The sequence below is a fragment of the Lygodium microphyllum genome, chromosome 28 (assembly GCF_053477565.2).
Source record: "Lygodium microphyllum isolate KBCC chromosome 28, Lygodium_microphyllum_v1.1.10, whole genome shotgun sequence".
NCBI lineage: Eukaryota > Viridiplantae > Streptophyta > Polypodiopsida > Schizaeales > Lygodiaceae > Lygodium > Lygodium microphyllum.
The window spans coordinates 77130407-77149853 of NC_141162.1; positions in this window are offsets into that span (position 1 = coordinate 77130407).

Here is a 19447-nt window from a genome sequence, read left to right on the forward strand (position 1 = left end):
TATAGGATCTACAATGATCTTTCTTTTCCTTGCCCTATACGATATTGATTGACATTCAGAACTATTTCTTATAAACCCTACGTTTATGCGTCGAATTCAAAGCTGTGGTATTTTAATGAAGATGCATCCTTTCCCAATTGCGAACTTTGATAAAAGAACTCCATGGATGGATGCACCATTCCTTCATGACCAGATGCCAATGAATACACCATTGATTTAATCCTTTCTTTATCGCTTAACTCAACCCTAAATGTAACTATCATTGCATGTGAATTGCGTACTATATGTCTTTTGTCAAAGATAATAAATCCTTTTCCTTTCATTGCAACTATTTAGTCGACATGTAATGACCTTCCACAATTATCCTATATACGAGTCATAGCCAGGAATCTATTACATAAGTGCATCATGTGTTATATGCCCCATCCTTTGCGTGGTGCAACAAGGATGCCTTTGCACAATTGCTTCTTTTAAGTTATGCATCATATTTTCAAAACTACGACTACCCTTGACCATAGAAGTGCAAGCAATGCAAGTACCTCGTCATGCAACTGAACTTTTTACATCGAAGCAAAATATATAAATTTTCTAATGTATTTAAGTTTCCCTATGTGAGTTAAACATGCTTTATGCATCCTTTCCATGCGGGGATATTTTTCGAAACCTGGGCATTTAATATCGGGGCGTTGTCCAGTCTCATACTTTGGGTGGAATCTCCCACGTGCGCTCCTCTCGAATTTTGCTTAGGAGCCATTGACGAAGTAAATTTTGACTCAAAAAACTCTCCCTTGGCTCCCTTGCAAGTTTCGAAGTTACTACTGCCTGAGATCTCCTTCGCTGCATAGGAAATAGGCCTTATAGGACAGAGACCAAAAATCCCAAAAGCCGCGAGTGAACTCAGTCTAGAGGAGCGTCAATAGAAGCTTCTCAAGCTTCTGACTCACAGAGATGTCGTGCATGATGATGATGATGAGGAAATGGGTGATGATGGTGAGGATAATGATGATGATGATGAACTGAATGAGGATGATGATGATGATGGTGGCGGCAGCAGCCTGATGATGCGGAAAGCCTGGCAGCAGTTTTGATGGTGTGGCAGCAGGCCCCTACGATGCTGGCCTTGAAGATTGGGGGGGGGGGGGGGGGGGTTCATATAAGTTGGAGGTGGGGAGGGGGGTGTGTGGGGGTGACCACACAGGTGGTAATTGCATGTCCTCCTCCCCGTGGCCCTCCATTACTCCAACACACACTCTCTCTCCCCGCCATGCAATGGGTCAAGGAGAGGGAGTTTATTAAAAAATTTGCAAATCATTCATTATCCTTTTTCTGGGGGGGGGGGGAGTTCCTATGGTGGTTTGTGGTTTTGGGAGCCACGGTTTCATATGCACAACGCGGGGGATGGTATTATTAATACACGAGGATGGAGCACTTAGGCCAGAGTTTCTTGTTTGTGGGAGATTACTTCAGATTGCTTTTGCGAGGGATCTAGGGTCTTTAATACTTTGTTTTAGAAATATTACGTTCTCTCCCCCTTAGAGAAATCGAGATGTCCTCATCTTGAGAAGATCTGGGGGTATTGTTGGTTGAGAGTGCTTTCATCCATCCAGGTGGCATCCTCTTCGGGATAATCTTTCCACTAGATGAGGTATTCTCTCAAGGTCCTGGACCTCAAATGCCTCTCCCTAACATCTAGGATTCTGTCAGGTCGTAGCTCAAGGACTCCTTAGCTAGGCATTACAATTTGTTGGTCATCAAGGACATGACTAGGGTTAGGCACATACTTTTTCAATAGGCTGACATGGAATACATTATGAATTTTTAGGTATTCAGGGAGTTGAAGCTTGTAAGCATTAGGCCCTAGGCACTTGAGAATCTTGTAAGGTCCACAATACCTTGGACTTAGCTTTTTGCACTCACCCAAGGATAGGGAACTCTTCTTTGGATGTATGCGAATGAAGACCATATCACCTTCAACGAAGGATCTGTCTTGCCGCTTCAAGTCTGCGTAGGCCTTCTATCTGTCTTTGGTGGCTTGGATGTCCTGTCTTATTGATTTGATTTGGTCATCCATGTCTTCCAACATCTGCTTTGAAGCTTCAACCCTCAAGGTTGGATCCAAAAAGCTCAAAGGAGTACGACAATTGTGCCCATACAATGCTTGAAAAGGGGTCATCTGAATGCTTTGTTGGTAAGAAGTGTTGTAGGCAAACTCAACCAATGGCAAATATTGAACACACTTTTTGGGTTTGCGACAGCAGTGTGCCCTAAGCATATCTTCAATGACTTGGTTGACTCGTTCTGTTTGACCATCGGTTTGGGGATGGTAAGCTATACTAAAACAGAGTTGGGTGCCAATGGCCTCGAAGATAGCCCTCCAGAAGTGTGATGTGAAGAGGGAGTCGCGATCACTAATGATTCTCCTGGGTAACCCATGTAGTTTGAATATTTCCTTGATGAATAACCTTGCGATGTCTGAGGCTTTATAGTTTGTCTTAACAGGGATAAGATGTGTGAGCATATCTACCATGACCATAATGGAGTTGTATCCTCCCTGAACTTGGGGCAGGCCAACAACAAAGTCCATACTAACGAATTTCCATTTCATTTGGGGAATGTCAAGTGGTTGTAATTTCCCTAGCATTTTGACATGTTCGGCCTTAATGTGTTGACAAGATAAACATTCCGTGACATATTTGAGAACGTCACCTTTGAGCCTATCCCAATAATATCTCTTTCTGACCGCATTAAGGGTTTTGGCATAGGTAGGATGTCCTGAGAAAGGGGAGTCATGGGCTTCCCAAAGTATCTTTTGCTTGAGTGGTTGGCTTGCCGGGATACATAATCTTGTCCTAAAGTAGACAAGTCCACTACTGATGGAGAATTCTTGATACTTCATCTTTAGCTTCAGGTCTTGATCCTTGATGGGGATCTCCCTTAGCATTTTCTGATAGACTGGGTCATGATATGCCTCTTCTTTTGCTAGCTCAAGAATCGGGTTGTTTGGCATTGATACCTTTGTGGCTAGAGATCTTGCTGATGATGGATCCTGCAAAATCAGAGAATTTAGAAATGCCTTGTGACTGAGTGCATCGGCAACTACATTCTCCTTTCCAGGCCGGTATTTGATTTCAAAGTCATATTCTTCCAGTACTTCAATCCATCGACGTTGCCTCATATTGAGCTCATTCTAGGTGAAAATCCATTTAAGATTCTTGTGGTCTGTCACTAGGGCAAATTTGTTACCCAGCAAGTATTGTCTCCAAATTTTGAGAGCATGGATGACAGCTAACAACTCCAGATCGTGGGTAGCATAATTCCTTTCATGCCTCTTCAGTTTTCTTGAAGAGTATGCTACGGGATGACCTTCTTGTATAAGCACACATCCTAAGGCAAGTGCGCTAGCATTAGTTATCACTTCAAACTCCTTACTAAGATTAGGAAGTTTCAAGATGGGTGCTGATACCAAGCTTTGCTTTAGTTTGTCAAAGCTGGTCTGTTCAGCACAGGTGACCATATAATTGATACTTGCTTTTTTAGTAGATCAGTCAGAGGTGCTGCAATCAAAGCATGGTTTTTGATAAAGACCCTGTACTATCCTGTCAATCCAAGAAAACTATGTATTTCTTTGACATAAGTTGGTGTTGACCAATCCAGAACGTCTCTGACCTTGGCCGGATCCACTGAAATTCCTTCCGCTGATACAATGAATCCCATATATTCAATCTGTCGCTTGAAAAATGCACACTTCTTCTTCTTGGCATAAAGCTTGTGTGCTCTCATTGTTTCAAGAACAATGCAAAGCTGGGGTTCATTATCTTTTTCTTGCTTGGAGTAGACTAGGGTATCGTCAAAGAAGACGAGTACGAATTCATCAAGATAGGGCCTAAAGATATCCTGTATTAGCCTGTTGAAGGTAGCAGGAGCATTTGTCAGCCCTAATGACATGACTAGGAATTCAAAGTGTCCATACCTTGTACTGAATGCCGTCTTTGGGATATCTTCTTCCTTGATCCTTATCTAATAATATCCAGACCTGAGATCAATCTTGGAGAAGATCTTCGCACCTTGAAGACGGTCAAGAAGTTCATCTATTCTTGGAATGGGGTATTTGTTCTTAATGGTTGATTGATTCAACCTTCTGTAGTCAATGCATAACCGAAGCATTCCATCTTTCTTCTTCTAGAACAACACTAGAGCTCCTCCCCATGGTGAACTGCTAGGGCGGATGTAGCCTTGGTTTGAGTTGCTCCTTTAGCTCAATCGCTTCCGGGATGGACATCCTATATGATCTCTTTGCGACTGGTGCAGCTCCTAGCGCCAGCTTGATTTCGTGATCGACTTCCCTTTGAGGAGGAAGTTCTGTCAGCTCTTCAGGAAATACGTCTGTGTATTCCTTTAACTATGAAGGTTCTTCCCTAGATTCCTGATTCTGATTTAGCTTATTTAGTTTAATCAAATAGACAGGTAGGCCCTTCCTAACTCCTTTTATTATCCGTGTTGCTTTTGCCAGCTGAATTTTTGGCTTGCCAGCCTCTCCTTGAGTTGTAACTAGTTCCCCTTTAGAATTTCGAAAGGAGACTCGGAACTTTCCACAATGAATGTGGGCATCATTGGATATTAGCCAATCCATTCCGAGTAAACATTCGTGGACACCTAGGTTCGTTACCCTGAATCTGGCCAAAGTCAACTTTCCACCCAGTAGGAATTTCACCTTAGCAGTTTGCCTGGTACAAGAGACCTCTCGACCACTTGCTAATTCCACAAGTAAGGTAGGTGCATCTATTGTGGCTATTCCTAATATTTTTGCACAGACTGGTGAAATGAAGGAATGTGTACTGCCACAGTCAATCAAGGTTTTGAAGCTTTTACCTTGATAATCCAATGGAGTTTGAATCACCGAGAATTGGCAATTCGGGCCTCTCTTGTGAAGAGCGGCATGAACCGTTGCCCTCTCAATGTCAGCTTCCATGGATGGATCTTCTTCATCACCCAGCTTCTTGTTGGCAACACTGGAGGTTCTCCCTCTAGCTATGACAAATAGTGATAAAAATCTTATTCATTCATGTGGGCATAGCCCTTTTGAGTACATTTATTTTGGGAAGGTAGAACAAGCTGATTGGCACATCAGTTTGGAGAAAATAAGATTGTGTTACATTCAACTATGGGGACTGAGTAATAATACGGAGAGGGGTCATGGATTTTTAGGAATCGATAGGTCATAGGAAGCTTGGGGTATCCCTTCCTTTGATACCCGTTCTTCTCATAACGTCCCATCACCTTGATTTTGTCAGCAGGGATCACTCGAGTCACTTCTTCGTACACATACTTGTTCTGCTTGACTTTCTGACTGCCGACATGCAGGGTTGTGTTTACGTGAGCCTCAACAAAGATGAACAGCTTCATGATCTTTAAATCATCCATCCACTTGATTCTCTTCAAGTTGGTCTGAAGGTACGCAAGTTGTTGGGCTGCTATGTAATATATTCCTGATTCACTCGTCCATCTCCGTTCCACGTACAGGGGTGAAGGATTATACATGCGGTCTAGAATATTCATCATGCCTAGCCTTCATCGATAATTCGAAGCACGTATTGCAGTCATAAACATAACCTCGAGCACCAAGAATTTGTTCCATGCTTCGCGACTCTGCAACCTAGCATCCATAAGTAAGTAAGGAATTGTTCTCAACATCGACATTGCTCTACTTCGCCCATTAAGTTCCCTTATAAATATTAGATCCCGTTGGTTCGCTATGATACCAACTATAACGTGTCCCCTGTCCACTTGTAGGACACGTCTTAGCAGCCCATCGGGAAGAGAGTCTAGAAAGTGCCGCCCGTCACTCACAAAGGAATGTCATAGGGTTTGCGATCAAGGTCTTCCCAAGTCTGCCACGAAGCGGAAGCATTTGGCCGTTCCCACTTAGGACCGACCTGGATCAGGGTTTTCCTAATAGTCAAGTTTCTAGGAAGTAGCTAGCGTCGAGCCCCAGACGAACCACTTTGCACAGAAACATAGGGTCGAAGCGGATTTATACTGCACTTGGTTCAAGGAGAATGGGAAATGAGAGGGAATGTGAAGCTCGACCTCTCTGCCCATAAGGCATAGCCCCATTCCGTTCCCCTAAAATAGCATAAATCGAGACTCTAACTCTATTGATTCTAGGTCATCGCTACTTCGCTATCAATTCTTTCGAGAAAAGTTCCCAGCTAACCGGGACCACCCTTCCGTAGGATGGGTTGCTTCGTTATCTAATTACCTACCACATTATGTTTGACAAGCAAAAACAACTTCCTTAATTAATCAATTAAACACTGGTTCCTTCACGTAACTTAGGCACTAACATAGAAAAACAATGTCAAGCAAGTTCCTTTCAACATTTAATCTTTATTAATCATAGTCTTTGGAATACATCAAATATCATGCCCGAAGGCTATCCAGCAATCCTTAGGGATCGCTACTCCAAGTTCCGCCCGTTGACTAGTATGCGGGCCTCGAGATCCCATCTCGAGTCATGTCTGCCTCTTGTGCAGGATCCGGAGGCAAGGGATTTACGTGGCCAGAGCCTCCCTTGGCACCCAAGCGTCCTCCTACTCCAAGCAGCACCCACGGAGAGACCTCTCGCGGCGGGTTCGGTCCACGTACCCGGCACGACTAACAACCCCCTTGGATAAGGTCAGCAGGCAGAGAGTCGAAGGTAACTGATACTGCCTCTCCCTTCAGGCTTTTAACTTGAAGCATTAGTTGTTTTTCCTGAATTAGTTCCTTGAGCAAAGAAGTACAAACAGTGCACCTAAGTGTACAATCACGAGCATTCCAGTGGTTGTTCGTACAGCCAACTACTAAGGTGTGATTCCTTCTCCCCGAATACTTCCAGCATTTGATCTTGGATCATTCGCGACTTGGCAAGATCCTAAGGGTTTAGTAAGCTGAGTTGCTTGTTTATCCTTTTTTCTTGGGTTAGGGTTTATACCCTGTTGACCCAAATTGTCACTACCTTAGGTTTCCTTATATTATAGTCAATAAATCCTGGACAACCCCGTTGCCCTAACTTGGTTGGTCAATTTGCTTCTTGGCAATTCACCACTGCCCTAAGCTTGACAATTCAACCCCCAAGAGGGAGTGTTGTAGTAGGGAAACTACTCATTTCTTAGAGAATCTAATTTGTAATTAGAACTCGCCAATCTTGGTTTAAGGTGTAGCGGTACTTGTCTTGTGATTTAGACGCAAGAATACCTTTGATAAAGATACAGGGTGTGGGAGTCCTATTGACCCCAATTCAAAACCCTAATCCTACTAGACTGTTAAATGGTTTGGCCCTAGGGCCCCTAAGTTCCTTACGAAGTCTAGCATTTGGTCATCTGATTCTTAGGGTGAGAACCCTAGATCATTCTTGCACAGTTGTTTTGATAACCCTAACATTTTGTAAATGTAAGTAGAACTTTTAAGTTCGAAAAGGCAACCTAAGTGCGATACTAGGCAGATTTTTATCATAACTCAACCTAACCTAGCACATTGAGGTGATCGTCGTACGCTAACTATTCATGCCTTTATGAATCTCATGTGAGTTACTCAATTACATGCGATTTACTTAACTGATCTAACTATCTCACGAATAAAGATGATCCTTCCTTTAGAGATGCAAATACTTCCCTCTAAAATCTGCAAGAACTTCCCTTAAAAGATGAAGTAACTGCAAGATGCATGAGATGTATCATTCCATGTGAATATGCAATTTCAAGACCATAGGCCTTTTGCCTTTATGCAACTATAGAATCTACAATGATCTTTCTTTTCCTTGCCCTATACGATATTGATTGGCATTCAGAACTATTTCTTATAAACCCTACGTTTATGCGTCGAATTCAAAGTTGTGGTATTTTAATGAAGATGCATCCTTTCCCAATTGCAAACTTTGATAAAAGAACTCCATGCATGGATGCACCATTCCTTCATGACCATATGCCAATGAATACGCCATCGATTTAATCCTTCCTTTATCGCTTAACTCAATCCTAAATGTAACTATCATTGCATGCAAATTGTGTACTATATGTTTTTTGTCAAAGATCATAAACCCTTTTCCTTTCATTGCAACTATTTAGTCGACATGTAATGACTTTCCACAATTATCCTATATACGAGTCACAGCCAAGAATCTATTACATAAGTGCATCATGTGTTATATGCCCCATCCTTTGCATGGTGCAACAAGGACGCCTTTGCATAATTGCTTCTTTTAAGTTATGCATCATATGCTCAAAACTACGACTACCCTTGACCATAGAAGTGCAAGCAATGCAAGTACCTCGTCATGCAATTGAACTTTTTACATCGAAAAAAAATATATAAATTTTCTAATGTATTTAAGTTTTCCTATGTGAATTAAACATGCGTTATGCATCCTTTCCATGCGAGATATTTTTCGGAACCTAGGTATTTAATATCGGGGCGTTGTCCACTCTCGTACTTTGGGTGGAAGCTCCCGCGTTCGCTCCTCTCGATTTTTGCTTAGGAGCCATTGACGAAGTAAATTTTGACTCAGCAAACTCTCCCTTGGCTCCCTTGCGAGTTTCGAAGTTACTATTGCCCGAGATCTCCTTCGCTGCACAGGAAATAGGCCTTGTAGGACACGGACTAAAAATCCCGAAAGCCACAGGTGAACTCGGTCTAGAGGAGCTTCAATAGAAGCTTCTCAAGCTTATGACTCACAGAGATGTCATGAATGATAATGATGAGGAAATGGGTGATGATGGTGAGGATGATGATGATGGTGGTGGTGGTGGCAGCAGAGCCTGACGACACGGACAACCTGGCGACAGTTTTGACTGCGTGGCAGCAGCTGACGATGTGGCAGCAGGCCCCTATGATGCTGGCCTTGAAGATTGGGGGGGCGGGGGGGGAGTGTGTGGGGGTGACCACACAAGTGGCAGTTGCATGTCCTCCTCCCCGTGGCCCTCCATTACTCCAACACACACTCTCTCTCCCTGCCATGCAACAAGTGAAGGAGAGGGAGTTTATAAAAAAATTTGCAAATTATTCATTATCCTTTTTCTTGGGGGGAGTTCCTATGGTGGTTTGCGGTTTTGGGAGCCATGGTTTCATATGCACAACATGGGGGATGGTATTGTTAATACACGAGGATGGAGTACTTAGGCCAGAGTTTCTTGTTGTGGGAGATTACTTCGGATTGCTTTTGCGTGGGATCTAGGGTCTTTAATACTTTGTTATAGAAATATTACAATTGGCTATGGCACTAGTAGCTGGACCTCATGCATACAACAAACAACCCCACCACACGACCTCGCAGGCCAGGAGTGTCTAAAACTCACTTTGCACTAAATGCTTATGACAATTTTGCGTTTGTATCCAATATGTAGTCCAACGTTCACCTTCCCTTCTCCTCAGAGCGAGATTCCATAACATATAGGCATAATGCCTCGTAATACACACATAGGGAAGCACTTCTCGGTTGATTGCTGCGGCTCCACTGCGACTCTCCTAGGGAGATTCCATAACATATAGGCATAATGCCTCGTAATACACACGTAGGGAAGCATCTCTCAGTTGATTGCCGCGGCTCCTCTGCGGCTCTCCTAGACCTCAGGGATTGGTCCCAAGATGTGTCGCTAACACATATATAACATTCGCACAAACTCCACACTTTCATAATTCAGCATTCCAGGAGATTTTGATTTGCCTCACAAAACTTTCCCCACGGAAGCACCCGTCTAACCCACGACTTAGGTTTCCTGTCCTCTCAACGTTGGTCAAAGTTTATCAATCAATAGAAATGCATTCCAAGAGATACCACGTGACATGCTTGATGCAAGGTGTATGACGATTGTGCACAACCATTTTATGATTTAAAAAACCAGCCATGTGAGGTGCGAAAAATAGCCCTTTCATGAATTTTAACTAAGCGTTCCGTGCTGTGTTGCTTTAGGGACTAGCACCGGAACTTCCGTGCTACTAGTCGCCTATATTTAATTATGGAACAATCCCTAAATGCTATGCACAAAGAGGAAAATCAGAATTTGTATATTTTTAGCAATTAGATCGTCGCACAAACTTCCTCCCCCCCCCCCCCCCCCCCTCACTGTTTAGGTGTTGCTGCGTTGCATAGGTGTAAATGGTTGTCTTGTGTCATTTTTGTATGTAAAAAATAATAAACACATACTATAACGCAAAGAATGAGGCCAAACTGAGGATCCTCATGCTTTAACCTCACCAAACATTCATGTACATAAATCTTTTTTTCCATATTTTTTGAGCGCGAAAACCCCCATTTTTCTTTATTTTTTACTATTTTTTCCTATTTATTAATGAAAAATAGGTATTTTTTGATTTATTTGTGTTGGATTATTATTTTGACTAAAACTTAATATTTTATTTGATTTTATCCCATTTCCACTCCTTTTTTCCAACTCAAAATTGAAAAAAACCACTAATTTTCATTAAAAATGACATTTTGCAGGGTTTAAAAAATTAATAACGGCTCTAAATCATTACATGTTCTACATTTTTGTAGTTACAGCCCTCAAACATGATGCAAACAAGATTCAAACAAACATTCATCACATATGAACAACATTTGGACCATGAAACAACAAAAAGAATCAAATTTCTTTGTAAAATTGGAGCATACCGCGTGTCTTGTGTGTTGCGGGTTTTTTAATAATTATTCCGGGCAGCCCACGGACTGACCAACAACCACTCTTCAGTGCTGAACCTCTTTCCTCAGCCTCCTCTTCATCTTGAAACAATCCAATCACAGTTGGACAAGCATCCCTCTTCTTCTTGATTTCTTGCATGCAAACCACCACTTAGAGGAGAGAGATGGAGGAGAGGAAAAAACTAGATCTACATCTCCACAACCGGGCAGCCATTGGAGGAGTGGATTGGAGTGATGGAGAGCGAAGATAGGAAGAAGAAAAGGCCCAAGAATAGTTGGGGGGGTTGTTCTCTGGCCCCATAACCCACCTCTCCTCCATTTCTCTCCATGGCACCTCCATTCTTGCATGCGTGAAAAAAAAAGAACCCCCCCTCTCCCCCCACGTTTTTTGATTTTTGGGGCTCCCCAAAGGGTCACACCCTTTGGGCTCTCCTAAAGTCCTTTCCCACTTGGCATTTTGGCCTTTGGCCTTCCGGGCACTCACTCTTCCATGTCTGGTACCCGAATCGTGGTCTGAAAAATCCTGGACGTCCGTCTTGAAGTCCTCCACTGCGAGCATCTCCTAGAGTCTTGTCTATGATGCCAAAAAATTATGAAAATTCCCCGACCACCGTCCAGTGGCTCTTTTAAGCACTTTCTGGACATTGCCGCTTAAAATTGTACTGATTGCCACTGCCACCTTTGACGAAGCCTATTTTTTCCCTAAAATTTGTAATTTTTGGTTATTTTTAAGCACTTCTCAGCATCAAAATTCATCTGTCATAAGATTGCATGCATCTTGGTGCCTTCCCAGAAAGCATTAACGTGCAAGGACTTAGGCACAGAGTGCAGCGTCAAACTCGGTATTTGTCTCTGCATCATGGTCGTGCAGGTCTGCAGTAGCTTGCTCTCGTGATCCTTCAGCCCACTGCTTCAAGTCTTGCCATAGGGTGGAATGTTGCCTAAGTAGGTATCCCAGACTGAGCGTCACAGGGGTGGTCACTAGCATGGTAAGGAGGTCGTTGGCTGCTCGTCTTTCTCCTATTCCGGATTGTCCTAGCCAATGGCCATAATTGATTTGTTGGCCTGTAGCGTCAAGGCTTTACCGAAGCGGTACCACTTGTGGTGCAGTCGAATCTCTCAATTTTGGTCGAGGGGGTGAGATTGGCGTACTTATGCTGGAGAGATCTTTGATCTCGTCCTCTAGGATGGGCCCAGCATCTTTTAGGTGGTCTTGGCCCTCTTTTACCCATTCCTTCACTTTCTCCATAGCCTCTAGTTGGCGCTTTGGATGCGGGTATTCCCCTACCTTAACACTCCCCTTTTTGGCCATCTTAGGAGCTAAGGTTTCTGCCTCTGCATCACTGACCTTCTTTCCAGCAAGAGAAGTTATGGCACTCTCAGTTTTCAGCATGATCTTAGCTTCGGGTTTCTTCTTTCTCTGTCTACAGCTCTTCTTCCTGATCGAGGCTACATCGAGGTTGCTAGGACCTGGCAACAATATGCCTGCGTGCTCGGGTCATGACACGCAATGGGATAGGTGTGTCCTCCCCATCGAATTTCTCGACGCCAAACAGCCCCAATGAGACAGATGGCACATCGGCTGAACTTGAGGATGATTTTCGCTTGGGACAGCCAATGAAGAGATGAGTGATTCTGCACTCACGACACCTTAGGTCTACCTTGTCTCTATTTGGTTGCTCCCTTTCAAGACAACGTGATGAGACGTGCCCTGGATGACTCCAACATATGATTGGATCCTGCGTTTGCCATCCTAGGCCTCTACCTTGACCTCTTCCTAATGCCATCATTGGTACTGGTCGATAGTCCATAAGGACTGTGTTGCCCTCATCGTCGTGCGAGACGTATGGGTATACGTAAGTCTCTTCCTCATTTGGCTCCTCCACATAGTGGACTAGAGCGTCACTCGGTGGATGGGTCATGTAAGGAGCAAGCGGTCTAGGTATGCCTGTAGAGTTGCTCCCCTTCTGAAGAATTGTTGGGGTTTGCTCGCTAGATATGGCTGTCTGTATGGTTGTGAGTACGGAACTCTTCTCGATAATCTGCAATGAGTGACGTCATGACCGAATCTACCGCAATTAGCACAAGGTCCTGACCTAGGGTCTTGACACTTGGCCGGCAAGTGGTTTCCGCCATAGTACATGCATTAGGCATGTGGGTGCATTGGTCATCTAAACATATCCTACAGTACCGCAATTAGCACAAGGTCCTGACCTAGGGTCTTGACACTTGTCCGGCAAGTGGTTTCCGGCATAGTACACGCATTAGACATGTGGGCGCATTGGTCATCTCACCATATCCTACAGTTTGGCTATGTCCATTTTTACCTCAGTCAAGTCTTGGTTTGTCTCAATGGCTTTCCCTTTGTCCTGGACTGTTGGACCTGATCGTTCACTAGAGGCTGATGCTCTCTTTGAGCTCCATGAGTTGGTCTCTTTTGAATTTGAGCTCCTGGAACTCCACTCTTTTAGGTGGCCGTTTACTCAGATGGCCTCTTCAAACACCCTAGCTAGCGAGTCTCGCTGCAAGCTCAAGTTGCATGCCAAGGCCTTATACAGCTCCTCACTCCGTATTCCACTGATAAACACAGTGGACACCACTTTTTCGGCAGGTCATTCGCCCATGGGGATTCTCTTGAAGAGGCTCCTCACATGGGTGACATAGTCGCAGATGTCCTCTTTCTCTTTCTGCTTGAGATTCATCAGTCTTACTAGCAGATTGTTAGAGTATCTGGGCTTGGAGAATCTCTTGATGAAGAGGTTTTTGAGGCCGTTAAAGTTCGCTCATTCTCCGACATCTAGACTCATATACCAAGTCATACCCTTGTCGCCTAAGCAAAGGCCGAATGCTTGAGAGCATTGAGTCAAGTCGGTGGCCGTTGGCCTCGCAAACTTGCTCAAATTGCTCTAGAAAGCTGTATGGATCGTCGTGGGGTTGGTACTTGTCGAGTTTCTTTGCAACAATTAGGATTTTAGACTGGCCCTTAGAGCCTTGGTTTGCTCCTAATCCTGCTAGTAATGTTGTCGCTAGTGTTGTAGCACTCTGCTCTGCTACTGTGTTGTCTAGCAGTCGCTTCATGAGAAGCTCACTCGATGTCAAGTCTTCTTCCAGGGCTCTCTCATGATAGGTCTGATTCCCACCTGCTAGGTTCAGCACCTGCTATACCTCGCGCAATTCTACATTCTGCCTTAAGCTTCTAGGATGGTGGTCTTGGTTGTATTTCACTATGCCTTGCAGTGCCTTGTGGGCTAGCTTCCGTTCCTCTTCCAAGTTTGTTTTGATGGCCTTGGTTGTATTTCACTATGCCTTGTAGTGCCTTATGGGCTAGCTTCCGTTCCTCTTCCAAGTCTGTTATGATGGCCTCTACCATTCTGTCGCGGTGCTCATACTGAGCGTGCGTATTGTAGCTGCTCACTAGCTGGCTGAATTGCCTCTAGAAAAACTCCTAAGTCGAGTTTCTCGTTCGGCCTACAGTTTGAGCTTTCCTCTGTCACGATCACATTCTCGTGCTCCACCAAGCTTTCGATCAAGTTGAGCAAGTTGGTCAGATCCACTTCTCTAACACCACTTGCTTGGTCGTACTCTGTGCTTTGGTTGTCCGTCTATGTCTTGGTATCTTCTCCTATTGGTGGATTCCTTGAGGTATTTATCTGAGTGAGTTCCTTGACTTATTGCATCCAATCCTCAATTTATCTCTACTCTGTGTGTGTGTGTTCTTTCCCATGCACTTGTGCTCAATCAATCTTTCAGATGTCCTTAAGTGTATTTCAAGTGTGAAAATTCAGGGTGAGTACGAAAAACAAGTATCTAAGCGACTTACACACTCTCGGTTCGTTTTAGGCCTGATAGGCTTGTTGACCCACTTCTAGCCATCTTGTCAAGTTTTAGGGTTTCTCGTTGTGTTGTCTTACCCGTTTTAGGTTTGTTCAGGGTCTTTGGCTCAGCTGGCTGTCGTAGGACTCTTGGTCTCACAACAGTCTACTCAAGCTGCTAAGTTGCTGCATCCTACAAATTTTCCTATTCCCTAAAAATCGAGTTCTGTGCGTTGCGAGGACTCATGAAGATTTACGCGGCCTCTAATTTCCTGAAAATTTGGAAAAATCCTAACTCGGCGATGGATTCGGACGGGTCAAGGGACGAATGGAAATTGTGGGCCGAGTGTGTCGCTCGGATGGGCCGAGTTGTCATGGTCAAGGGCCGAATGGGAAGCTCGGACATGGTGACTCAGACGGGGTGATTCGGACGGACGAGGAGATTCACTTGGACGGGCCAAGGGAGTCTATTTGGACGGGCCAAGGCATGCGGGCCGAGGGCCGAGTTTCGATATGGCGGAGTGAACTTTTGGCTAAGTTCATTCGTTCGGACGGGCCAAGAAAGGAATGGGGTAGATTGGCCAAGGACGGAGTGATATGCTCAGACGAGCTGAATTGACTAGTGGGCCGAGTCGGCCGAGAATAAGTGGGCCGAGAGCCGATTCTGGGACTCGGCCTAGGAATCGTCCACTCGGACGAGGCCGAACGGCATGCGACGACAGCAGTGAAGGCACTAATTTGCTCAAATATTGCGACACATGGAATCATATCACACAAGAGCTTCCAGATCACTACCAAGGCATAAGGGGAAGGGCTTGATATACTTGGAACGTAACTCCCTAGCAACAAGATTGAATCAAATCTCCAAGAGCTCTCTCTCTCTCTCTCTCTCTCTCTCTCTCTCTCTCTCTCTCTCTCTCTCTCTCTCTCTCTCTCTCTCTCTCTCTCTCTCTCTCTCTCTCTCTCTCTCTCAGTCAGGGTATGAAATGAGCTCTTCCTTGACCTCTTGGCTCTTAAACCCCTTCCCGGGTAAGGTTTTGATGTCCCCAATCACTCACTTGCCGGCATTAAACATCCCAAGCACTCTTTTTTTCCATTTTTGCATGATTTGTGCCATGTTTTGCCCTGTTTTATAGTAGCAAACCCTACACTTTTCCGATCCGATTTCCTAATCCTAGCCTTTGCTAAATGCAACAAAGATCAAAGGCAAAAAACTGAAATGATTTCTCCATCTTTTCCAATCATCAAACCAACAAAATAACCCAAAATACTTACTTGTTTCGAAGATTAAAAAAACCCAAACTTCCTACCTATCTCAAGCTCCATTTTGGGGTTGAATCCCTTACTTCGATGCTCGATATGAGGTACGCAAGTACTCAAGCTTGAATTTGTTGGTCCCGGCAACATAACCAAAATGTAGTGGGAGCTCATGCTCAACCACCAAGACCCACGGACCGCTTATTGTTTCAAGCGTTTCAAGCGAGCTCTCATGGCTATCTCTCACCTAGCTGATGCGCCGTCGATCCTTTCGAGGTGTAGTGAGCGTAGCTTGATGCCGAAATGAGTTGCATCCTCTCTCACGCATCCCGATAGCTCCATGATCCTAGATGCTAGTTCAAGTATCCTCGAGCCTCCTCCATCTCCAAGCTCCATCCACCATAGCCACGTGTGCGAGAAAAGAGAAGAGAAGAGAAGAGAGAAGAAGAGAGAAGAAGAGAGAAGAGGAGATGGTGAAGAGCTTCACCCTCTTGATCCCTCACTCCCACACACTCACTCACTCCCTCACACTCTCACACTTCCTCTCTCAAGAGCACACACACAAGCAAGGTGAAGAGAAGAAGAGAAGAAAAGAAGAAGAGAGGACTCTTGTTAGCCACACACCAAAGAATGAGCTTCCATTTACTTTTTGAACTTTATATACAAACCCTAAAATCCCATGGGCACCCATCCCTTTTTGCATGACTGGCCATTGTGGCAAGGTCCCTTTTTCTAATTCTCTCTTCTTGCTTCATGCCCTAAGCCTATACCCGTCTATTCTTTTATAAATGGCACAGGAGAGAGCCTGACGCTCTTTTACAAGAGTTTTTAGAGTTTTTTGAGACGTTTTTCATTTAAAATTGTGATTTTTGCCTCAGCTTAGCTTTAGGGACCGCCTCTATGTTTTTGCTCTTTTTCCATCCTTTTTTTGATTTTTCCTTCATTTTTCTGTCATCTTGAATTGAGGTTAACAAGCATATTTCATTCCATGCAAGAAAACATTAAATGCATCTCAAGTTGCTCAATTGTTTTTTAAAACTATTTTCACTAACCATGGTTTACCAAAAGTTATTATTTCTGATCGTGATTCTAAATTCTGCGATAATTTTTGGACTATTTTGTTCAAACTTAGGAACAAAGATTGATTTTTTATCTGCATTTCATCCTAAAACAAATGGACAAACAGAAGCTACAAACAATACAATCTTGGATCTTTTACGTGCATACACAATTTCAAAACCACAAACATGGGATACGCACTTGCATTTACTTCAATTTTCATACAATAACACTCCACATACAGCTACACAAAAAGCACCTTTTGAAATCATTTATGGATATAAATTGCCTACACCTATTACTTCATTGTCAAACAAAGTTGAAGCTATTGATGATATTGCCAATATGCATGCTACTATTTTTTATGAAGTTAAAGATATGATTGCAAAAGCCCAACAATCATATACTAAACAAGAAAAAAAGAAAAGGAAAGCTATGAATTTCACAGTTGATGATTATGTTTGGTTACGAATTGAAAAGCGAAGACTACAAAGTGTTGAGAAACACCCTATTGTAAAGTTAGCTCCTAAATTTTATGGACCTTTCAAAATCATTCACAAAATCAATGACAATGCCTTCAAATTAGAACTACCCCAACACTGAAAAATCCAGAACACTTTTCATATCGATTTGTTACGACCTTTCAAAGGCCAATTACCTGTTCACCCAGTCTATGAAAATCCTCCTTTGTTAGAAGAAGAAATTGAAATCCTTGAACCTGAGACTATTTTAGATACCAACTTTATGACCACTAGAATTAGCCGTAGATATTCTAGATATTTGATGAAATTTAAAAATCATCTTGTTGAAGAGGCCCAATGGATGCATGCTCGCGACCTAAGTGCTTACCCCTCACTGCTCGCTCCACATTGAGCTAATAGCAATTGAGGACAATTGCTATCCCACCCCGAGGGTATGATGCCAGGAGGCATGTTCCACGGTGGATTCCATGAGGTTTTGCGGTGGATTTTGTAAAATTATATTTATTTGCCGAGGCTCATACACAAGGTGGATTCCTTGTGCAAAAAGTTGATGGTGACACCTGTCCTTTTTGGGCATCATGTTAATTTAATGTGCAAGTGGGTGATTCCATAGCAGGTGATTTTGCAAAATACATATTTAAATTAATGGACTTTTATGAGTTTAAAGTGCGCATTCGTATTAAAGTAAGGTTAGGACAGAGTTCCAACCTATTTATTTATTTTGTAGCCGAAGACTGCTAAGTATTCACTTTTGTCGGTTTAATTTTATTATTTTCTAACAATTGTGAATGCTTCAGTTGATGTGTAGAGCAGGCAGCGGTGGTGGTGGGAAGCACTCGACAATAGCGTGTATTCAAGTTATTTAGAAGAAATTATCATTTTTGATAGGCGCGCGTCTTAGACGTGGTGCCAATATTTATTTTGATGGGCTTATTTATTGAAGCACTTGACATATATTTATTATTTTGTATGTGCATGGGTATACGATTTAAATATTCATTATTGGTCATTGTATTTGGGCACAACCCGACTCTTAGGGTGCCCAACCGCTTTATTCTTTATTTGGACAAAAGCAAATACAAAAGCTAAAGCATGCTAATTGTAAATTTGGGCTATTTTTTAGCTTAGAGATGAATAAAATATTAAATACATGCTTTGTGGAGTGCTCACACAAGGCATGGGGGGAGATTGTACCCAATTGGTCTTTTTGCTTCATGTCACGCAAGTCTGTTCTCTTGGATTTTGAGCAAAAAGTAGAGTTATTTGTTCTTGGGGACCTTCTGGTGCTCGCTACGTACGCATACGGCATCTGATTTGCGCACCAAAGGGAGGGAGGGAGACAAAGAAATAGAGAGAGGGAGACCAATTAGCCCGAGGGTGCGACCAATTGACCAAAGGGGGGGGTTCCCTCTTCTTGGTGATTTAGAGCCCATATAGGGAGCCCATCCCACCAGTTTATCCCTCACACAAGTACCATAAGCGGAGAAATTGAAGACTTCAAGATTTTAAGCAAAGAGTATTTAAACATAGCTGACCAGATTTTAAGAATTTTCCTAGATTCACAAGGCCTTTATTAGGAGGATAAATGTTATTATAGAGAAATATGATATTAAGGGTCATTTTGATGGCATTATTCACTTTTTGTTACAAATGCTATAAGGTATTTCAGAGTTCATATAGGGCTTAAACACATTATTCCAGGTGGTACTCACTGCCTACAGGTCATATCCAAGTTGGTATAGGGTTTAGAGACCTTACTTTGGAACTTGATAGTGCTTTGAGAGGACATAACAATGAATTTACAAGGTGCTGGACTATTTTGTACAACATAGAAAGGATATTCCCAAAATACTCTAATTCATTTTCTAAAGTAAATTCTAATAGCTTATCTTAAAGAGTTATTTGTTAGCTTCATTTTAACAAAAAAATTTCCTCATTCTGATATTAAAGTGAAAAGTTATAACCATTTTTGTGATAGGAGGTATACTTGGACTACATATTATTAGTGAGTAGAAATAGTTAGAAAGAAGGGAAAGAACAAAGCCATTGAGGATATCGAGCAACAAATCAATGATAGCTATGAAGCAATACTTGAGAAACATTATGATAAAGAGGAATCACATGAATATGGTGCATATAGCATACTAAATGCCACACTTTGT